This window comes from Sorex araneus, chromosome 2 (assembly GCF_027595985.1).
Source record: "Sorex araneus isolate mSorAra2 chromosome 2, mSorAra2.pri, whole genome shotgun sequence".
NCBI lineage: Eukaryota > Metazoa > Chordata > Mammalia > Eulipotyphla > Soricidae > Sorex > Sorex araneus.
Window position 1 is genome coordinate 95028385 of NC_073303.1, and position 20391 is coordinate 95048775.

At 40.6% G+C, this 20391-nt stretch overlaps 1 long non-coding RNA gene and 1 pseudogene across 3 annotated transcripts in view; both read right to left on the reverse strand.

Annotated features, from left to right (window-relative positions):
• Nucleotides 1–20391, reverse strand: part of LOC129402351 (uncharacterized) — a 41426-nt gene that overhangs the window by 18150 nt on the left and 2885 nt on the right. For all 3 annotated transcript variants that reach the window (XR_008628640.1, XR_008628641.1, XR_008628639.1), the window contains exon 2: nucleotides 7906–7941. This is a non-coding gene — a long non-coding RNA (uncharacterized LOC129402351). The remainder of the gene's footprint in view (nucleotides 1–7905; nucleotides 7942–20391) is intronic.
• LOC101554982 (60S ribosomal protein L10a-like) lies at nucleotides 5611–6247 on the reverse strand (annotated as a pseudogene).

The window sequence follows — 20391 nt, forward strand, 5'->3', positions numbered from 1 at the left end:
CGCAGTGTGTGTAGGTTTGTGCAGGCACTATATCACAATAAAGCAAATTGGTTGGCACTTTTGACCTCTGTCCAGTGGGGGTTGGTTGCAAAGAATGAGACAAATACATAAGAAAACAGCAAAATCATAATGTCTGTCCAAGCTTCAGGGTCATCTGGGTATTCATCAGTGAGCTCACAGTCTGCCATTTATTTAGTACAATCTCGCATCTTCCACCATGGCTCCCAGCATGTGAGATGCTATTTAAGTTGACAGAAAGAAATTCTGTACAGTTAGTAAGTACAGCAAAACTCAGGAAGTGCATGAAGAATGGAAGATGGGGTTTCACAAAGCCAATCATCAGGCACCCTTAAAGTATAAAGTAGTGACAATTTCCCATTCTATTTTTGCCTGTGTTGTTCTCTGCATCTTAAAAACCTTAATGTTTTTCTTCTTCTTTTTTAAAAAGTTTTTGGGTTACACACACTGTGCTCAGGGATCACTCCTGGCAGGCTTGGAGAACCATATGAGATGCCTGGGATCAAAACTGGGTTGGCTGTGTGCAAGACAGTAACAACCTATCTGCTGTGTAATCTCTCAAACTTTTGTTCTATTATATTCTTTCATGAGTGATTTTTTGCTGGCCCTGTTATCTATTCTATTCTATTGTTTCTTGTGTGAATTTTTGTTTGCCCAGAGACCTAAACTGCTTTGACCAAAAAAATATCCTAACCTTGAGGGAATAATTTACTACAGGTATGCAGGTATGATGTGAACTCTTACAGCCTAGTTCTCCTTCTCAGAGAACCTGGCAAGTTACTGAGAGCATCCTGCCCATACGGCAGAGCCTAGCAAGGTCTTCATGGCATATTTAATATCCCCAATACATTAACAATGATGGTCCCCTTATCCTGAAAGAGCCTCCAATGTGGCACCACTGGGAAGAATGAGTAAAGAGAGGCTGCATTCTATCTCAGGGCTAGGATGAATGGATACTTTACTGGTGCCCGCTTGAGCAAATCTATGATCAACGGAATGACAGTGATACAGTGATACAATGATGTAGCTATGATAGTACATAGGCACATAGTGAGGACTCTTTGAAAATAGCCTGAATGCTCTCCAGTATCTTAACAGTATCTCAACACATCAATTGAGAATCTTAAAGATATATAGGCTCCCAGGGAAAAAGTAATTTGTTAAAATTCATTAAAATTTGCCTTACTGTTGCTAAAGCACTTTGAAGAAGACGTGGCATATCAACTAGTTTGACGCTATTAATGTTGCTGTTGATATCAGAACTAGTATTAACTACCTATTACCTCGACCCTACATCTGACAATAATGTCAATCACTGTCATCCCATTGCTCATTGATTTGTTCGAGCAGGCACCGGTCTTGTCTCTCATTGAGAGAGACTTATTGTTACTGTTTTTGGCATATCCAATATGCACAGGTAGCTTGCCAGGCTCTGTCGAGCGGGCTAAATACTCTCGGTAGCTTGCCGGGCTCTCCGGGAGGGGTGGAGGAATCGAACTCGGGTCGGCCGCATGAAAGGCGAATGCCCAACGGCTGTGATATCGCTCCAACCCTGACAATAATGAAATGTGGTAAATGCTCTATTAGTAATACAGAAGTCTGAATATGTCCACGGAGAGAACCCTTTTGACTGGGGCTGGAGTGATAGCAGAGCGGGTAGGGCATTTTCCTTGCATGCAGCCAACCCAGGTTTGATTACCAGCATCCCATATGGTCCCCTGAGCACAGCCAGGGGTAATTCCTGAGTGAAGAACTAGGAGTAACCCCTGTACATCACCAGATGTAACCCAAACAACAAAATCCTTTTGACCATAAAATAGAAAAAAATTCATAAATGAAAATGAATTTTTTCTGAGCTTGGTGGGATGCTAATAGTCAGAGATGGATATAAGTGAGGCTAGATAGAGAAGGCATTCCAGGAAAAGGGACCAGCTTAGAATTTAACAACAAAAAAAAATTAAAGAAAAACATGAAGAAAGGAAATGTGAAGTGTGACAGAGGATTGTGAAATGAGTGGGAGATGAGGCAGGAAGGGTGGGGTGAGCCCAAGCTTGGAGCTAATTTAAGGAGGTTGGCCTTTTACCTGAAGGCAATGGGGAGCCCTCAAAGGTTTTGATCAGCATCGTGCCAGGGGAAGATTGCCATGGCAACAGCTCTGGGGAAATACCGGAGGGTGGCGAGGCCAGCTCAGTAACTAGTACTGTGGTCTAGGCAAGAGATAATGAGGAGTGGAATTAGAGCTATGGTATGGGGAAAGGCTGAGAAGGTACCCAGACCGGCTCTCTGTAAAAGGAGAATGAAAGATCACAGTGACTGTGCAATCAGCAAAAGGCAGATGGAGTGAGGAAGCTAGGTCTATCCACTGCCGGAACTGCAGATTCCGAACAGCCTCACAGCATAGGATACACTGCTGATCATAACACATTGCTAAAATGATTTTGTATTACTTTTCCTAGCTGCCTCTAAGGTAGGCATTCACTCACTCGCTTGCTCATTTGTTAAGGCGTGTCCTCAGAGTCTATACTAAGCAAGCTGAATCATAAGAAAGCCATGTCTGCCCTAGACAACCACTGACATGAGCAAACTAGAGCTCAGGGAGGGAGGGTACTGTACCAAGAGGCCCTGGCATGAGTGGGGCTCTGTGTATCTTCCTGTCTCACCCACATATGTATACACTGAACCATTCCTCCAATGTGATGATATTAAAGGATGGGGATTTTGAGACTTAATAAGGCTGTGAAGGTGAACCCCAAATGAATGGGATTACTGTCTTTATAAAAGTCATGCCAGATAGTTCTCTTGCCCCTTTCATACCAAATGAACATGGCCAAAAGCTGGTCCTCTTATAACGAGAAATTGGGATCTCATAGTACCATGAATCAGTCAGCACTTTCTTCCTTGCTTTTCAGTCTTTATGACTGTGAGAAATGTATCCTATTATTTTTCAGTCACTGAGTATAGGGTATTTTGCCAAAGCTATCCAAACAAGACCAAGATGTGTCTCTCAATATGTTGGTTTAAACAGGCTACCTTTGATTTAATTTGCTCACCAGTCTAGAGTCAATCTGGAGACGGTGTGAAGAACTACCATAGAGGAGAAATTTGCTGCTTTAACATGTTCTCCTGCCATTGTTCTCAACATGTCACTTTCATCTTATGATCCACAAGAACTGTTGCCACTTCTGCTCTTACGTCAGAACAGCAGAAGAAGGGAAAAGTCAAATAAAAATTCCCTTTCTCTTAAGACCATAACCCGGAGAATAAACACAAAACTTCAATTCACATCCCATTAGGATGAGTTCACATGATCATATAACCATATTAACAGCAAGAGAAGTTGCCAAATGCATTTTATTTTGTGGAGGGGGCATACCCAGGAGTGTTCAGGGCTTACTTCTGGTTCTGTACTTGGGGATTATTACTGACAAACCTCGGGAAACCATACGAGGTGCCATTGATTGAACCCAGGTCAGGTGCATGAAAAATAAAGCCCTCTGTACTATCTTTCAGGCCCCAAAATGCATGCTGTAGTTGCCTGACTATGTACCTACCTACCACTATGAAAGTAGTTGATTATGACAAACAACAGTCTCTGCTACTGTATTGTAGGCCTACCAATGCCTAATAAAGTGCAGATCATTTTAAATGGACTTAATAAATTTGTGCTAAATGAGTCAATGTAAAAATAATATTGGTCAATGCAGGTCAAAACAACCACGAGATACCACCTCACACCACAGAGGCTAGCACACATCCAAAAGAACAAAAGCAACTGCTGTTGGAGAGGATGTGGGGAGAAAGGGATCCTTCTACACTGCTGGTGGGAATGCCGACTAGTTCAGCCCTTTTGGAAAACAATATGGACGATTCTCAAAAAATTAGAGGTTGAGCTCCCATTTGACCCAGCAATACCACTGCTGGGAATATATCCCAGAAAAGCCAAAAAGTATAGTTGAAATGACATCTGCACTTATATGTTCATCGCAGCACTGTTTACAATAGCCAGAATCTGGAAAAAACCCGAGTGCCCTAGAACAGATGACTGGTTGAAGAAACTCTGGTACATCTATGCCATGGAATACTATGCAGCTGTTAGAAAAAATGAGGTCATAACGTTTGCATATAAGTGGATCAGCATGGAAAGTATCATGCTAAGTGAAATGAGTCAGAAAGAGAGAGAAAGACATAGAAAGATTGCACTCATCTGTGGAATATAGAATAATAGACTATAAGACTAATACCCAAGATTAGTAGAAATAAGTACCAGGAGGTTGTCTCCATGTCTTGGAGGCTGGTCTCTCATTCTGGGCAACTCAGAGAAGGAAACACCAAGTAAAATGTAGTCGGAGGTCATGTGGAGGAAGGGTGATGCGGGCCGAATATAGACTAGAGACTGAACACAATGGCCACTCAACACCTTTATTGCAAACCACAACACCTAATCAGAGAGAGAGATCAAAAGGGAATACCCTGCCATAGTAGCAGTGTGGGGTGGGGGAAGACGGGAATGGGGAGGGTGGGAGAGATGCTGGGTTTACTGGTGGTGGAGAATGGGCACTGGTGAAGGGATGGGTTCTCGAACCTTATATGGGGGAAACATGAGCACAAAAATGTATAAATCTGTAGCTGTACCCTCACGTTGATTCACTAATTAAAAATAAATAAATTATTAAAAAATAATATTGGTCAGAGAGATAGTACAGTGGGTAAGGCACTTGCTTTATATGTGACTGACCTAAGCTTGAGTCCTGTTACCATATATAGTCTCCTGAACCTCACCAGGAGTGGTCCTTGAGCACAGAGTCAGAAGTAAGCCCTAAACATAGCCAGGTGTGTCCCCGAAACAATAAAAAATATAATATCATGATGGGTATTGAAGATACTAAGCTCTGAAAGCCCACTTTCTGTTATGAAGGGTCTTTTAGTCTGTATTGGGGGCTAGACAAGTAGAAAAATGAATAGATTGAATTTATTTTTTGATGGAAGAGCAGCCTGTGCTGGCACATTTTAATTAGGAGAAATTACAAAGGAGAAATGCAGCAAACTAGCAGGGCAAGAGAGGTCAGAGAAGGTTTCAAAGAGAACATGATGCTCAGCTGAGACCGGAAAGATGAGTAGATATTTGCATGATGAGCCAGGTAAGAAATTCTATTCAAGGGCAAAAGGAGAGCATAAATCAAGGTAGGATTTAGCAGTAGCCCAATATATTTACAAGAGTACAGACTTGGGTAAATACAGAGGGAAAAGATGGCAGGGGAAGCTGGAGGAGAGAGGTGGAGTTGAGGACAGAGGTCTTGATCTTATTGGAACTGGTGACCGAGTGAACACATTTAAACACAGGTATTAAAGGTGGCAGGGTGCTGGACACAATCGCATTTACATTTTTATAAACTCCATTGGTTGTACCTTGTAGAAGATGGCCCAACAGTGGAAATAAGGAAAAGCATTTTCCTTTGAGTGGAAGAAAGAAAAGCTTTGGCAGATGTTAATTTTTCTTGGTAAACCTTAATGTTTGAAGCAACATAACTTTTTTTTTATTTTCATGGAAGTACTTGGTTTATTCAGTGGTGCCTAGAACAGGCACTGGGGCTCTCCTGTACTCTTGATGTATGATACTCTTGATGTATAAGGCCCAGACATTCTGCAAAGCTCTTCTTGAGCAATAACACCAGGAAATTAACAGTCAAGTGCATGTTTATAGACAAGCTCTTCGTCTGTCATCTTCACGTGACTGACAGCCACCGCCAAACACAGCACATTCATCTGGAACTTGATTGTGGACTTCACTTCATCAATCTTGGCCACCATGTTTTTGTTGTGGGTCAGCAGAGAAGGAAACTTGGCAGCCTTATTCAATACAGGGACCAAGATTCTGGAGAATCTGCTTAATTAGAGACTCTGAAGCCAGAAAAGAATCATAATTCTTGGCCAGCTTCTTCACCAGCTTCTGATTCTTATTGAGTTTCTTCAATGTGCATTTGGGGGATATCCACAGCGTTGGCCTCATCTCAGTGGCACTGGTCCCCCAAAACACACATGTAAACTTGGGGTGAGAGGTGGACTTGAACCTGATGGTGTCCGAGAAGTGCTTGTCCTTCTGTGGGTTATAGTTCTTGAGGCTGACCTGCAGTTCCACCACCTTGAGGAACTCTCGGTGCTTGGGATGGTTCCCACAAAGGACATCCCACACCACCTCGTATAGGGTGTCAAGGGACACTTTGCTGCTCATGGTGCCAGGTGCCTCAGTAACCAGAAAAAGCTGCAATATATCTTTTAATAAGCTAGTATAATTTATAAATAAAGTGGGCAAAGGTTTGCTTAAAATCAAAGTTACAGTTAACTATTTTAAGACCAAGACTGATTATTTTCTGCCATCAGTTTTTCTACTAGTGGCACTTTTTTAAAAAAATTATTTTATTTTTTAATTAGTGAATCACCAAGAGGGTACAGATACAGATTCACACATTTTGGAGCTTGTTTTTCCCTCATACAATGTTCGAAAACACATTCCTCCACCAGTGCCCATTCTCCACCACCAATAAGCCCAGTATCCCTCCCACCCCTCAATCCCATCTCCCCCCCACTCCACCCTGCCTCTGTGGCAGGGCATTCCCTTTTGTTCTCTCGCTCCAATTGGGTGTTGTTGTTTGCAATAGGGGTATTGAGTGGCCATTGTGTTCAGTCTCTAGTCTACTTTCAGCACGAATCTCCCTTCCCAGGCGGGATCTCCAACCACATTTTACTTGGTGTTCCCTTCTCTATCTGAGCTGCCTGTTTCCCCAGGATGTGAGACCAGCTTCCATGCCATGGAGACAATCTACTGGTACTTATTTCTACTATTCTTGGATATTAGTCTCCTACTCTGTTATTTTATATTCCACAGATGAGCGCTATCTTTCTATGTCTGTCTCTCTCTTTCTGACTCATTTCACTTAGCCTGATACTATGCATGTTGATTAGTGGCACTTTTTTAATTGCCTCTATTTCCCCTCTTCTGCTGAGGTCCAGAACCTGATATTTAGAGAAAAGTTTATGCCCTTGGGAAGAACTTCTTTATGTTCTATACCTTAACTAAATTATGGGTACATTGTAGGAATAAACCACAAGACTTCCTTCAGTCTTGATGCTCTGCTGTAGGAAGACACTGTACCACCCAAACAATGAAAATTAACCAATACAAGGTATTATTACAAGCCTGTCATTTAAATGTGAGCAAACATAGAGAGGTTCAATGGTAAGTCTACATGGGTTCAAGGTCACCCAGATAATACCAACAAGACCAGAAGGCATCATACCTCCTTTTAGTATTTTCCTACTAATAACATCGAATTTCATAGTCCAAATGAAGACTTTGCTAGTCCCTTTACTTTTCACTGATCATTTCTTTCTCATATTGAGAGCACATTTTTTGAAATTATTCCACTCTAAAATTTTTTTGCAATTCAAAACCCCCACGATTTATAGTTTTTACCATTTATAGAATTTTGTGTCTATTTCTCTATTAATGCTTATCATACTATGCAGTAAACATTCACTCGTTTAATTATTCAATGAGATTTTTTAATTTACAAATAATGCAATAAAGAACCTCTTTGAATCTTAGTATCTCAAGTTAATTCCTTCAGAAATACTCCAGACGGAGAATATTCTACTAGCAATTACACAATACACTTCATGAAATGAATGTACTTTAAAATTTGTTTGTTTGATTGTGGAGCACGCTGTGTTCAAGGTTTACTTTTGGCTCTGTGTTCTGAGATCATTTCTGGTGGTGCTCAGAAAACTATATGTGATGCTGGGATTGAATGTGGGTTGGGTGCATTAAGGCAAGTGCTTACCGCTATAGTAATATCTCTGTGCCCCCTGAATGAGTTTTTAAATACATACCATAATTAGGAGAGTAGGGGAAAATGATCTCAGCCTCTGTCTGAAAAAAAAAAGGAAAGATGTGGCTCACAAGATTCCAAATAACAGCAAGATAAAATCATAGAGCATAGTTTGGAAAAGCACATGTATTTATGGAAGACCTTTCTGCAGTTATTTTTACTCTAGTTTTAACTTTCTCCATCACCTTCCCAGATAGTGAGAAATTTTCCATGGTTTAGGTTATGTCTTGCTACACTCCTTGCCAAATCTAGATCCTAGAAACTCATAGATGCTTTCCAAGTATTTAGTGAGCAAGATCCCCAAACTACAATGCCAGGTTTTTTACCCATGCAAGTAATATAAAACTGAGCTCTTCATTTGGAAAGGAAAGGATCAGCTAATTAATATGCTATGTCAGCATCCTTGTCTATTTTATGGCTCAAAACAGAACTGCATGTCCTTTAGCCCAGACAATTTCCTGTTTATTATCATATTAGACCTATTCCAAGGCAGATGGAAATATTGAAGGACATCTCCAGCTATTAAGACTAGCATAAATCTTTCAGAACTGTATATAAATACATAATACTCCCCATTAACATTTTTCAAAATTATGATTCATGCAATTTCTTGATTAAGCAGAACTCTTTTATCCTGTAATGCTGTTCGCTTGAGCTAATAATTGGAAAGTTGAAATGTACACCCTTGGTCACAATTTCTGTTAGTATTAGTCCTGTTTTTAAGGCAGATTCTTTTCAAGTTTTTCTATACACATCTTTGTAGTGTCTCTCTTTGACCTTCACTCTGCCTGACTGCCTTTATCATCAATTAACAATAGGAAAAATAGAACTAGCATTTATATTGAGGCACTCTGTGCTCAGAATTCTTGCAATCTTAAGAACAAAATTTAGAAGTAGTACCAACACTTCAGCTTTACTTGTGGAAAGAAAAAGAAACAAGGAGACTGAAAAAATTGCCCTAGGTCACAGTAAGTTAGAGACAGAGGCAAGAGCTGAACTTTGTTCTGCTTTGACGCTACACTAAGTTTCCTTTTTAGTTTACTTAAAGAGGTGACAAACAAACTGACATTTATAGAACTACTACTATATTGTACTTTATGTTTCTTTTGTCATTTGAAAGTCATATTATAAAGAACAGATTTTCATTCTCATTTCCCATGTCAGGGAACTGAGATGCAGACACTTAGCAAGTTATCCAGAATTCAAAACTAGCGTTTAGTGAGGCCAGGAATCGAATTAACACATGAAACCACACACTGCTCTTTTCTTTAAGCAAGAACCTAAGAATGAGCTTCTTAGAAGTTACTTCTGTGCATCTGCATCTATGAGCAGATACTGAGAGCTACTGAGCTCATATAGGAGGCAGAGATTTTGTGACTTTGAGAACATTATTAAACCTTTAACTCTTAGCATCTCACCTACAAAATGTTATGTGCTTTCTTTAAACACTCTTTCTTCTTAACTCTATTCCCTGCCACAAAACCTTGGGAGAGCCAACTTTTGGATTAAATAAGGAAATTATCTGTCCTATTAAATTTATTTATTATAAATAAATGATCTATTATTTATAGATAATGTCACTGAGGCCCAGGCAGGTCATGCAACTTCTCCAAATTGCTCTGTGACCTGATAACCAAGAGCAGACTAAAATTCTGAGTATTAGTTAGATAATGCATTGTGACAAGTGCTGAAGTTGATTTTTAAAATTAAGAACATATCTCCTATGCATATGTAAAGCAAATGTCTGTAAAACAATTTCATCCAACTCATTAGTAATGATTCAGTATGGAGAGTTTTAACAATGTAAAGAAATACAGATGATGAATTCATGAATTCTGAAATTAATGTGCTGAAAGGTTCAAAACAAGTTAATATTTAAAAGGCTATACAATGTAAGACTCGGGGTATTGTACAGAATTTAAATCAGTTGTAACTCTACAACACAAATTTCACTTGCATTGCATCAATTTTCTGCAAGTTACCTTTTATTTCTGCAGAGATGTAATATAGCAATCGCAACAGGAAATGCATCACTTTGGTTGTAATAGAGATGCAGTAAATGTGAACAACAAAAATATAAACATCAACAATATTGCAAACCATGCTAACTCATAGCAGTAACATTTAACAATTCTAAGTACAAAAACTAGAAAATAGATGATCAAAGATGCTTATGCCTATCGATTAGACCATTTTAGTATAAATTTCTTTATTCCATTCAAAGAACTCTAAATAGTGACTTCCGGTTTAAATATCTCACTTTCACTGGTATCCTTAGAATGTTATTATTATACATTATATAATATGTCCTATAAGAATAGTAATAATAATGGAAGATGAAGTTCAGAGAGATTGGAATGAATTCAGTGAGAATAAAAATGTGGCCCAAGGACCACATGCAAACAATAGGACATGGGGAGTTGAAACACTATTCAGCAGTGTTTCTGAATCAGGGTTCTTTGTGGCAATTCTTGAACAACTTGACTGACAATTCAAGTTCAATGTAAGAGCCTAAGGATGTAATACTTGGATTATCTGGACCACTCTAGTGGTGCTCAGGGTCCTCTAGAACTGCACTTGGTGGTTTCTGGTTCCAGAGATAGAACCAGAGTTGGCTGCATTCAGGACAGTGTCTTTAGCCCCATACCATCTCTCTAGCTCCATCGCATCTTCTTAAATGTTCATTCATATAATAACTACTTCTTTGCCATTTCTGGTAACTAAATAAATCAGAGATGAAAAGGGACTGGACACATGGCCTGAACACAAAGTGTGCACTCACTAAGGGTGAATATATTGGTTATACAACAGTGGGATTCCTAGGGAAGGAACATGCTAGAGAAAATCAAGCAGAGACCAAAGGACATGGCTACAGGCAAAACTGGAATAATATTTCATAGGCTAGATTCATGAATCCTTAGTAGAATATAAAATAACTGGAGTAAGTTTGTGAGCTAAATTGTTTCCCCTAAATATTCACATGTTGAAACCTATTCTCCACGACATTGGGGACATTGGGATGTGGCTTCATTTTGAGATTGGGCCTCGAAAGAGATAATTCATTTAAAATGAAACTGTAGTGGTGGGCATTAATCCAATCTCACTGGTGTCCTTATGAGGGACAAAGTTTGGACACATCAAGAGATATCAGCAACCATACACAGAGAAAATTATGGGAAGACACAGTAGGAAAGTGCTTTGCCTATCATCAAGGAGAGACCTTAAATAACCGACACTTCTTGATATTGATTTTGGACTTCTGACTTCCGGGATTAGGAAAAAATAACTTTCTTGTTTTAAACCACTCAGCCTTTGTTGACATGTCATCATAGCACTTGCAAATGAATATGGCTGCAATAAGAATTTTATAAAATATAGATTATATATAAGAAATTAAACATATTATAAAATATGTACCATAAAATATGGCCAGGCATGTATCTTCATAGTAGGAAAGGCACCATTTACCAACCTTTTAATTGAGTAAGTTAAACATTTTTGGGATGTGATATAAAATATGGGTTACTGAAAGATAGAGTAACATTAGGCTTGGTCCTAGACTTTGATGTTTAAAATATGCTAGTATCCATAGTCTATCAGTTAATGTGTATGTACTGCTTCACTTTGATATATCAGTGATTTATAAATCTTGAAACAACACTTCAAAGTCATTATTATGATTATTTCTATATTATGGGTCAGGTGAAAGATGGTTGGGATCAAGCACAGCATTTTTCAGGGAGAAGATAGCTGTCCCGGGCAAGTTGTCTCACAGACTCAGGCTCTCTCTATTCGCAGGTACTGACCTGTATCATTATCATTATTTTCTGTCCAGTTACTTAGCACCTAAGAATCAACGTCCTTTATGCAAATAATTCAGCGATGGGAATTAAGAAGACTTTGGATTTAACAGACTCAGTGTTAAATCCAATAGTCATGAATGACTAAGGGTGTAATGGAACTTATTTGACTGCAGCAAGAACAAGGAATTTCTTTTCAGTTGGCATGGAACTTTTCTTCTTATCACTCAATAAACATCATCATGATGTCTGTGGAGAATGAGTTCAATGAGGCTAAAAAATGGCCTTAATATTCTTTTTTGAGGATGGGGTGTGGTCAAAACCAGTAGTAATGCAGGACTTACTCTTGGCTGTTCACTTAGGAATCACTCCTGGTGGACTCTGGGAACTATATGGGCTGCAGGAGATTGAACCCTAGTCAGCCAACAGGGTTCAACTTTTCATGCAAGGAAAGTGTTTTTCCTGTTGCACTATTGCTCCAGCCCCATGGAAGTACTTGCCTGTCATGTTCAGCCCTCCTGTGTTGGATAACAGTGAGTTGTTCTTGCTCCTCCCACGGGGAGCTTAAAGTTTATTGAGCCACTCCCACAACAGTGCAACACCCAATTCCACCAGGCACTAATAATCCTATATTGCTTTTATCTTTCCTTTGTGTCATTTGCATGGTTTATTAAGCAATGTCCTTTTTGTATAAACACAGAAAGACAGTTGATGCTATGCTATGTAACATGGGAGTTAATTGACTCCAAAATAATATTTACTCCTGGGCATCTATATTTACTTGATGTAAGCCTCAGTTTCCCTTACTCCAAGAGCAGGGTTCTGATGAGGGACTGGATGAAACCAGGAAAAGCTGTGAGCTACCCTGGCATTGAAATGGGCCAGGCCAAGCCCCATAATACTTGACTATAAGATAAGAGCATGGTCATGGACAAATTCTGTCATGATGCAAAAAAAAAAAAAAGTAACTGAATAAGGACCCTGGTGGGGTTAGGAAAGACTAATCTGGCCTGAGGACTGTAGTCTGGAATATATAGCAAGATGTCCCCAGGAAGAACCAACCTTTAAGATTAATATATCTCTTACTCTGCTCATACAAAATGACATTGCTAGAAATATTATAAGAACTAAATTTACTATGACTGTTTAAATGGATTACTAGCTGAAGAAAGAAGAAAGCAATACACCCTGGGTGGAATCCCACCCTTGAGTGGATCTTCTAGTAATCTGGAGTGGTGAATCCTCAGATGAGATTTTGTGCTTGAGTTAATCTCCTAAAGGAATGACTTTACTTCTCTTTGCTAGGATAATGTTCAACCCCACTTTTGTATCCCTTTAATGATTTCTATATAACTACGCTGTAAGGAATAAGAGGGGACTAGACTCTGGGAAGGAGATGCTGAAGATGTTGAAGACTAGATGTTGGAGACGATAAAGTCAGGACTGGATGCTGAAGACTAGATGCTGGGGACTAGAATGTCAAAGATAAGACATTGAAGACAAGGAGAACTGAGACTTTGGAGACTTTGGGACTAGGAGAATCAGATGATGACAATAACTGGAAGTAGAGGATTATGAAACTTCACCAAGATGAGGAAGAAGAGATAACGAAGGAGAGAACTTTGAGGTCTATGAGGAGACTAGGATGATGGAACTCTGATGACTGGGACTATGACCAAAACGACGACTACAACGGCACTGTAAAGGGAGAGATGGGACTATGCTGGGGAGGAGAGAGAAATAAACCGACTACCAACCAGCCCAGGGCTGGGTTCCTGTTCTTCCATCCTTTGCCTGTCCTTCGACTATTATCTGGCCTAAGAAGGTGGCTCTCAGCCACCAAATGCTTGAGTCCTGCGTGTCCTGCACATAAGCCCACCGCACCCCTTTCTCCATTGAAACTTATACTCCTGGACAGGCAGACTCCTGGCAAGGTGCTCTAAACACAGGTACATCTATTCATTAAGGAGAAATGATAGTGGGTAATTAGAATATGTAAATAGCATGGATAAACTGGGTGCTCTAACAAGATCCAGAGGAAAAGTACATAATCTAGTGGCTAGAAAGGAGTGGGGAGTCAATGCTTGGAACAGAGGAGGGATGCTCAGCTCCAAGGAGAGAGGCTGGGAGTCTGAGACCTTAGGTGGGTTAGTTTCTGCCTCTGAAATGCCAAATGCTCTGCAACTCAGCCCTACATTTTTTTTTCAGGTAACAGTAGGCACCATTGCCAGCCCCTCACCATGATGAGGTAGTGAACCATGGGGGGAGTGAGCAACAACAATCTGCCTGTTGTCGATTGTCCACACGTTATTCACTAGAGTCATCCTAAATAGGATTGGCAGCACACTAGATGAAGGACAACCATACGAGCAAGCTGGGTTCCGAAAAGGATTAAGCACAATTGACCATATCCACATGGTGACCAAGCTTACCGAAGTTTCATGAGAGTTCAAGATGCCGCTCTGTCTAACGTTCATTGATTTAAAGAAGGCCTTTGAATCTGCTGAGACTGAAGCGGTCATTGAAGCCCTAGCCAAACAGGGCGTTCAAACTCAGTACATCAAGATCCTCCATGAGCTGTAGTACGGATTCACCGCCAGGATCTCACCATTCTACAAGGAAGTGATCATCAATGTAAAGATAGGAGTTCGACAGGGCGATGCCATTTCACCGAAACTCTTCATAGTCACCCTTGAGAAAGGTCAGGCAACAATTCTAATAGGAAGGAATGGGAGTGAAGGTAGATGGTCGGCAACTATACCACCTTTGCTTCACTAATGACATCGTTCTAATAACACCAAACATTAGCCAAGTGGCATGAATGCTGGCCAACTTCGACTGTGAGTGTGGAAATGTCGGACTGCAGCTGTATTTCACGAAGACAATGTTCATGAGAAACGGACTAGTTCCTGATGTTTCATTTGCTCTCAATGGAACAAGCATCTCTGAATGCAGCAGTTATGTGTACCTTGGTCGAGAACTCAACATGGAAACACCGGGGTGGGGGGAGATGGGATTGGGGAGGGTGGGAGGGATGCTGGGTTTACTGGTGGTGGAGAATGGGCACTGGTGAAGGGATGGGTTCCCGAACTTTGTATGAGGGAAGCATAAACACAAAAGTGTATAAATCTGTAACTGTACCCTCACGGTGATTCACTAATTAAAAATAAATAAATTTTAAAAAATCATGATTTTTTTTTACAATCACCACTGATCTCACATTTTGGAAATTATATATATAATTACATATATTATTATATGTGTACATATATTATATATAAATTATTATAATATAAATTATGTATGTTATCACATAATTACATATAATATATTGTGTATTATATAATGTATATAATATTTGCATCAACAAGGTTTGAACCCATGCATGCCCTCATACTTGTAAAGCATTTTCTCTACTATTGAGTGAAATACACAATCTTGCAAACTCTTTGCTTCTATTTATCTAGTTAATGTGAATTACGTTGCTTAATTCTCAAATATTAAATAATCTTACATTCCTAGAAAAAAAAAACATGGAAACACCATCTCTATTTGACTCTGAATCTTTGCATGTGATGATCCTTCCACCTGGCACAGCATTGTTGCAATTAATTCAACTTAGTTGTTTAAGGTCAAGACTCCAGATAACCTGTTTGAATCCTGGGACCATCATTTCTCAGCCATGAATGGTGTTTAACCTCTTTAACCTCCTTAAGTCATTTCATGGTTATTAGATAAAGCAATAACCACAATGCCTATTTCATAACTTTGTTGTCAAGATGAGATGGGATAATGCATAACAATCACTTACCTCTGTACCAAGCATATAGTTAATACACACTCACTGGATATAAGCAAAGATGATGATGATGATGATGATGATGATGAGCCAAACCATGAAAGTGCGGTGATGATGATACAGAGATAAATAAATTGTTTTTGCCCTTTGTATCTAATATCTTCAAATAAATATGGAATGAATTACTTAATTAAAGATTTTTTCTTTCTGGGGCTGGAGTGATAGCATAGCAGGTAGGATGTTAGCCCTGCACGCGGCCGACCCGGGTTCAATTCCCAGCATCCCATATGGTCCCCCGAGCACCACCAGGAGTAATTCCTGAGTTTGTGAGCCAGGAGTAACCCCTGAGCATCGCCAGGTGTGACCCAAAAAGCAAAAAATAAAATAAAATAAAAATTTTCCTTTCTATTTCCCACAGGCAGCAGTATCTTAAATATGCAATCAATTGGTGTCCCTGAAAGGATGAATGAATAAATTCACCAAATGGATGGATTTAATGTTTTACCCATTATAATTATGTAAAAGGAAAAGAAAAACATGGCAGTAAGAAATAGCAAAGTTAATGTAAAGGTTAGAGTAAAAATTGCAAATGTGAGGCAGGAGAAAACCATTTTCTAAAGGACAACAATTTAAGCAGGCTCTTTTAATGACTGCCATCTGGAGGGAAGGTGAGTGCCATTTGGCTCAGAGCTCATTCATTCCCCCATCATGCCTGACTTGAGTTGCCTTCAGCACTCAGTCTAGCTGCCTTCGAGGAATGTAGTCAATGTGCATAGTGTATCATAGACTTCCATCACTGTATCTCATCACAGGTCCCTGAGAGATGCTCAACTCAGCGAGGGTAGAAGGCCCTATATGAGGAAACTACAGCTAAGTTGGCGTTCCAGACGTTTTAAAGCACCATAAGCTCAAATTCACAGAACCAGGACTAGAACTTGGATGGCTTGGGTCTAAGTCTCTGGTAAGTCTCAATCTGTGATGATGAGTGCAAGGAATTTCTTTTGCGTCTCATGCATCCTTAGGAATTCTCTTCACTTCCAAGGGAGCAAGACTTCATCTCCTTTGATGTAAAGTGATGCAAAGACCAGGGAAAGAGAACAAAAGCCAAGGCCTGGAGAAAGCTACAAGGGCAAAAGTGGAGGATTTGGGCTTTCAAGAATAAAAAACACAAGGGATGACTGAGTTTTCTTCTCTTCCAAACAGTTTCTTTTGACCTGCATTAATCTAAAACTCCAAACTGGAGCTTATACTATTCCTCCAAAAAAGCAAAAGAGGACCAGAGAGATAGTACAGCGGGTGAGGTGCTTGCCTTGCATATAACTGACCTAACTTTGATCGAAGTGCATCGCATATGGTCTGCAGAGCGCCACCAGGAGTGATCCCAGAGTGTACAGCCAGGAGTAAACCCCTGAGCACAGCTGGATGTGACCCCAAGCCCAAATGACTAAATAAAAATAAAAACAAAGGATATTCCTTACTTTCTAAGATCTGTGTCCAGTCTTTTCCCAGAGCTAGCTTTATACCCAGGTAGTGAACAAGCACTTGGGGATATATTATTTAATCAGAAGCCATATTATGCGAAGTTCCATGAGTATGTAAATAAGGGATTCTTAAGTCCATAAATAGTGATGTTGGAAGAAATCTCATAGGCAGGGGAGAGAGTCTGTATGCAGAAGATGTATCTATTCTAGGGAGGACATGTCTCCTCTGCCCACAATTGGAAGTTCCAGCGTAATCAATCTGTCACCAGGTGGTTGACTGGACCCCTCCTAAAGGTGCCATACTTTGGTTCAGGATGGGTCTCCAAGGTTGGCAGGGGGGCATGTAGCAGGCTTTGGCAATAATTATAGTCATGTAGCACTGTAGCACTGGCGTCCAGTTGTTCATCGATTTGCTCAGGCGGGCACCAGTAATGTCTCCGTTGTGAGACTTATTACTGTTTTTAGCATATCGAATACGCCATGGGTAGCTTGCCAGGCTCTGCTGTGCGGGTGGGATACTTCCGGTTGCTTGCCAGGCTTTCCGAGAGGGGCAGAGGAATCAAACTAGCGTTGGCCACGTGCAAGGCAAATGCCCTACCCACTGTGCTATCGCTCCAGTCCTAATTATAGTCATAATGATAACAAAGATATTTCTGTGTAACAAGGTAACAAATTATTCTTGTCTTCGGGCTGATTTAATTTTCATAGTTTCCAGTGCTATGCATTTTAGGTGCAACAAATAAAAGTAAATTTAAATAGGCTCTAAAGCAGATTCTTTTTCTTTTTTTTTAAATGTATTCTTTTATTGAATCACCATGTGGAAAGTTACAAAGCTTTCAGGTTTAAGTCCCAGATATACAGTGCTCAAACACCCATCCCTTCACCAGTGCACATATTCCACCACAAAGAATCACAGTATACCTCCCCCCACTCCCCCTTCCCAGCCCCCTACCCCGCCTGTGTAACTGATAAATTTCACTTTTCCTTCACTTTACTTTGATTACATTCAATATTTCAACAACAACAAAAAACCCTCACTATTATTATTTGGAGTTTCTCCCCCTTAAAGTCGGACCTGCTGAAAAGGAAGCATTTGATAATTTGTTTTCCATTGCTGAGAATGAAGAGATATGAGGTCAAGTGGCCGCACTAGCAGCCGCACGGTTTTGGATTTCTAAAACAGATTTTTAATGTATCTGAAGAACAGGGTGAGAAGGTGCACAGAACTCCCATTAGCAAGTGCCTTTGAACTTGAGGGTCTGATCATTTGATTAGAGTAATAGTAACCATGATTCTGTCCACTTGCCAGGCTGTCTTCACCGGGACCCCCTCAAAGGGGGCGGGTTGAATTTCCCTCCTCCCCCCAAGCAGAGCCCCGGCAGCCCAAAACCTCTAGAACCCAGCAGTAGCCATGCTCAAGGCCACTCTCCACACACTCGGACGAGCTTCACCCATGAAGGAACCGACAGAGAAACCCAGGTATGCGGGACCCGTGGCTGAGATCTCCAAGCCTGTTCTGATTGGAACTGGGCCTCCTCCACCCCAGTTTTCCAGTAGCTTGGCAGTCACACCCACAAACTCCCCCAGCACCATATAATCTCAACAACGGCCAAGATCCAGAGACTATGGAACAAAGCTCCCAGAAGAGAGTGATGCAGAATCTCACATGGCCGAGCCTGGTAAGCTCTGGTAGCATATTCGATATGCCAAAAACAGTAACTATGATGGGTCTCATTCCCCTGAATGCGACAGGGATGAATGGAGATGTTACTGGCGTCTGCTCAAACAAATCGATGAGCAAATCGATGACAGTGATACAGAATAGTAACCATTACTATTACAGTAATAATAACCATACTATCTCCAGACAAGTACCATTCCCTTCATATCCATATTAAATATGGTCATTTCAGGTGGTAATGAATGTGATTTATAAATAATAGAAAAGGACTAGAGGGGAAAGGTAGTGTTACAAAAAGCAATCAAAGGACCAGAGAGATGGCTCAATTGCCTAAGGGCATGCCTTGCATTAAGAAGTCTAGGTTCACTTCTGGGAATATATCCCGGAGAAACAAAAAGGCATAGTTGAAATGACATCTGCACTTATATGTTCATTGCAGCACTGTTTACAATAGCCAGAATCTGGAAAAAAACCTGAGTGCCCGAGAACAGATGACTGGTTAAAGAAATTTTGGTACATCTATACAATGGAATGCTATGTAGCTGTAAGAAAAGATGAAGTCATGAACTTTGCATATAAGTGGATCAACATGGAAAGTATCATGCTAAGTGAAATGAGTCAGAAAGGGAGAGACAGACATAGAAATATTGCACTCATCTGTGGAATATAAAATAACAGAGTAGGAGACTAACACCCAAGAATAGCAGTATATAATACCAGGAGGTTGGCTCCATGGCTTGGAAACTGGCCTCATATGCTGGGGGAAAGGCAGCTTGGATAGAGTAGGGAACACCAAGTAAAATGTGGTTGGGGACCCCGCGTGAGAAGAGAGAAGCATACTGAAAGTAGACTAGAGACTGAACACGATGGCCGCTCAATACCTTTATCGCAAACCACAACACCCAAAAGGAGAGAGAACAAAATGGAATGTCCTGCCACAGAGGCAGGGTGGGGGGGGATGGGAGTGGAGGGTGGGAGGGATACTGGGTTCATTGGTGGTAGAGAATGGACACTGGTGGAGGGAAACACAAGGACGAACATGGGTAAATTTGTAACTGTACCCTCACGGTGACTCACTTATTAAAAAATAAAATAATAAAAAAAGAGAAGTTCAACCTTTGGCACCTCAGGGTCTCCCAGGGCACCTGGGAATGACGTGAGCACAGAGCCAGAAATACAGAGCACAGAGCCCCTAAGTACTACTGGTTGTGACCGCAAACCAAACAAAAGTATTTTTATTGTACAAGTATGAAAGCGAATGTTGTTCCCTAAGTAGGTAGAATAAGACTGGGACAGAAAGTGTATGTGCTGGCCTGGGGGATTGACAAATATCTGGGGGCAAGCTTTGGGGGGTCCCACTTCCATTCTGGCCTTCTTTTAAAGAGTGGCAGGCTCCCTCTCTGCTCTTCCCACTAGCATAAATTGCATTAACTTGGACATATGCTGCCACTTACTGCCCAGCACATTCATTTGGTAACCCATTCGTATAGGGGGGCCGCTGGGTGGCGAAAGCGCCCACCACTTTCTCCTGTGCTATTTCATGTGAATCTCATCAAACCCAGAGCACAGTCTACAGGAATGATGAGTGATCTTGCTCCACAAGTGACCGGTTCGCTCTTTATACTGAGGTGTCATGTCAGAGCCACTTTCCGGGCAAACTATTCTGTTCCTTCAAGTAGTTGGTTCTTGTGCCAATCTGCCACTGTTCGCTTTGTTGTTGTTGATT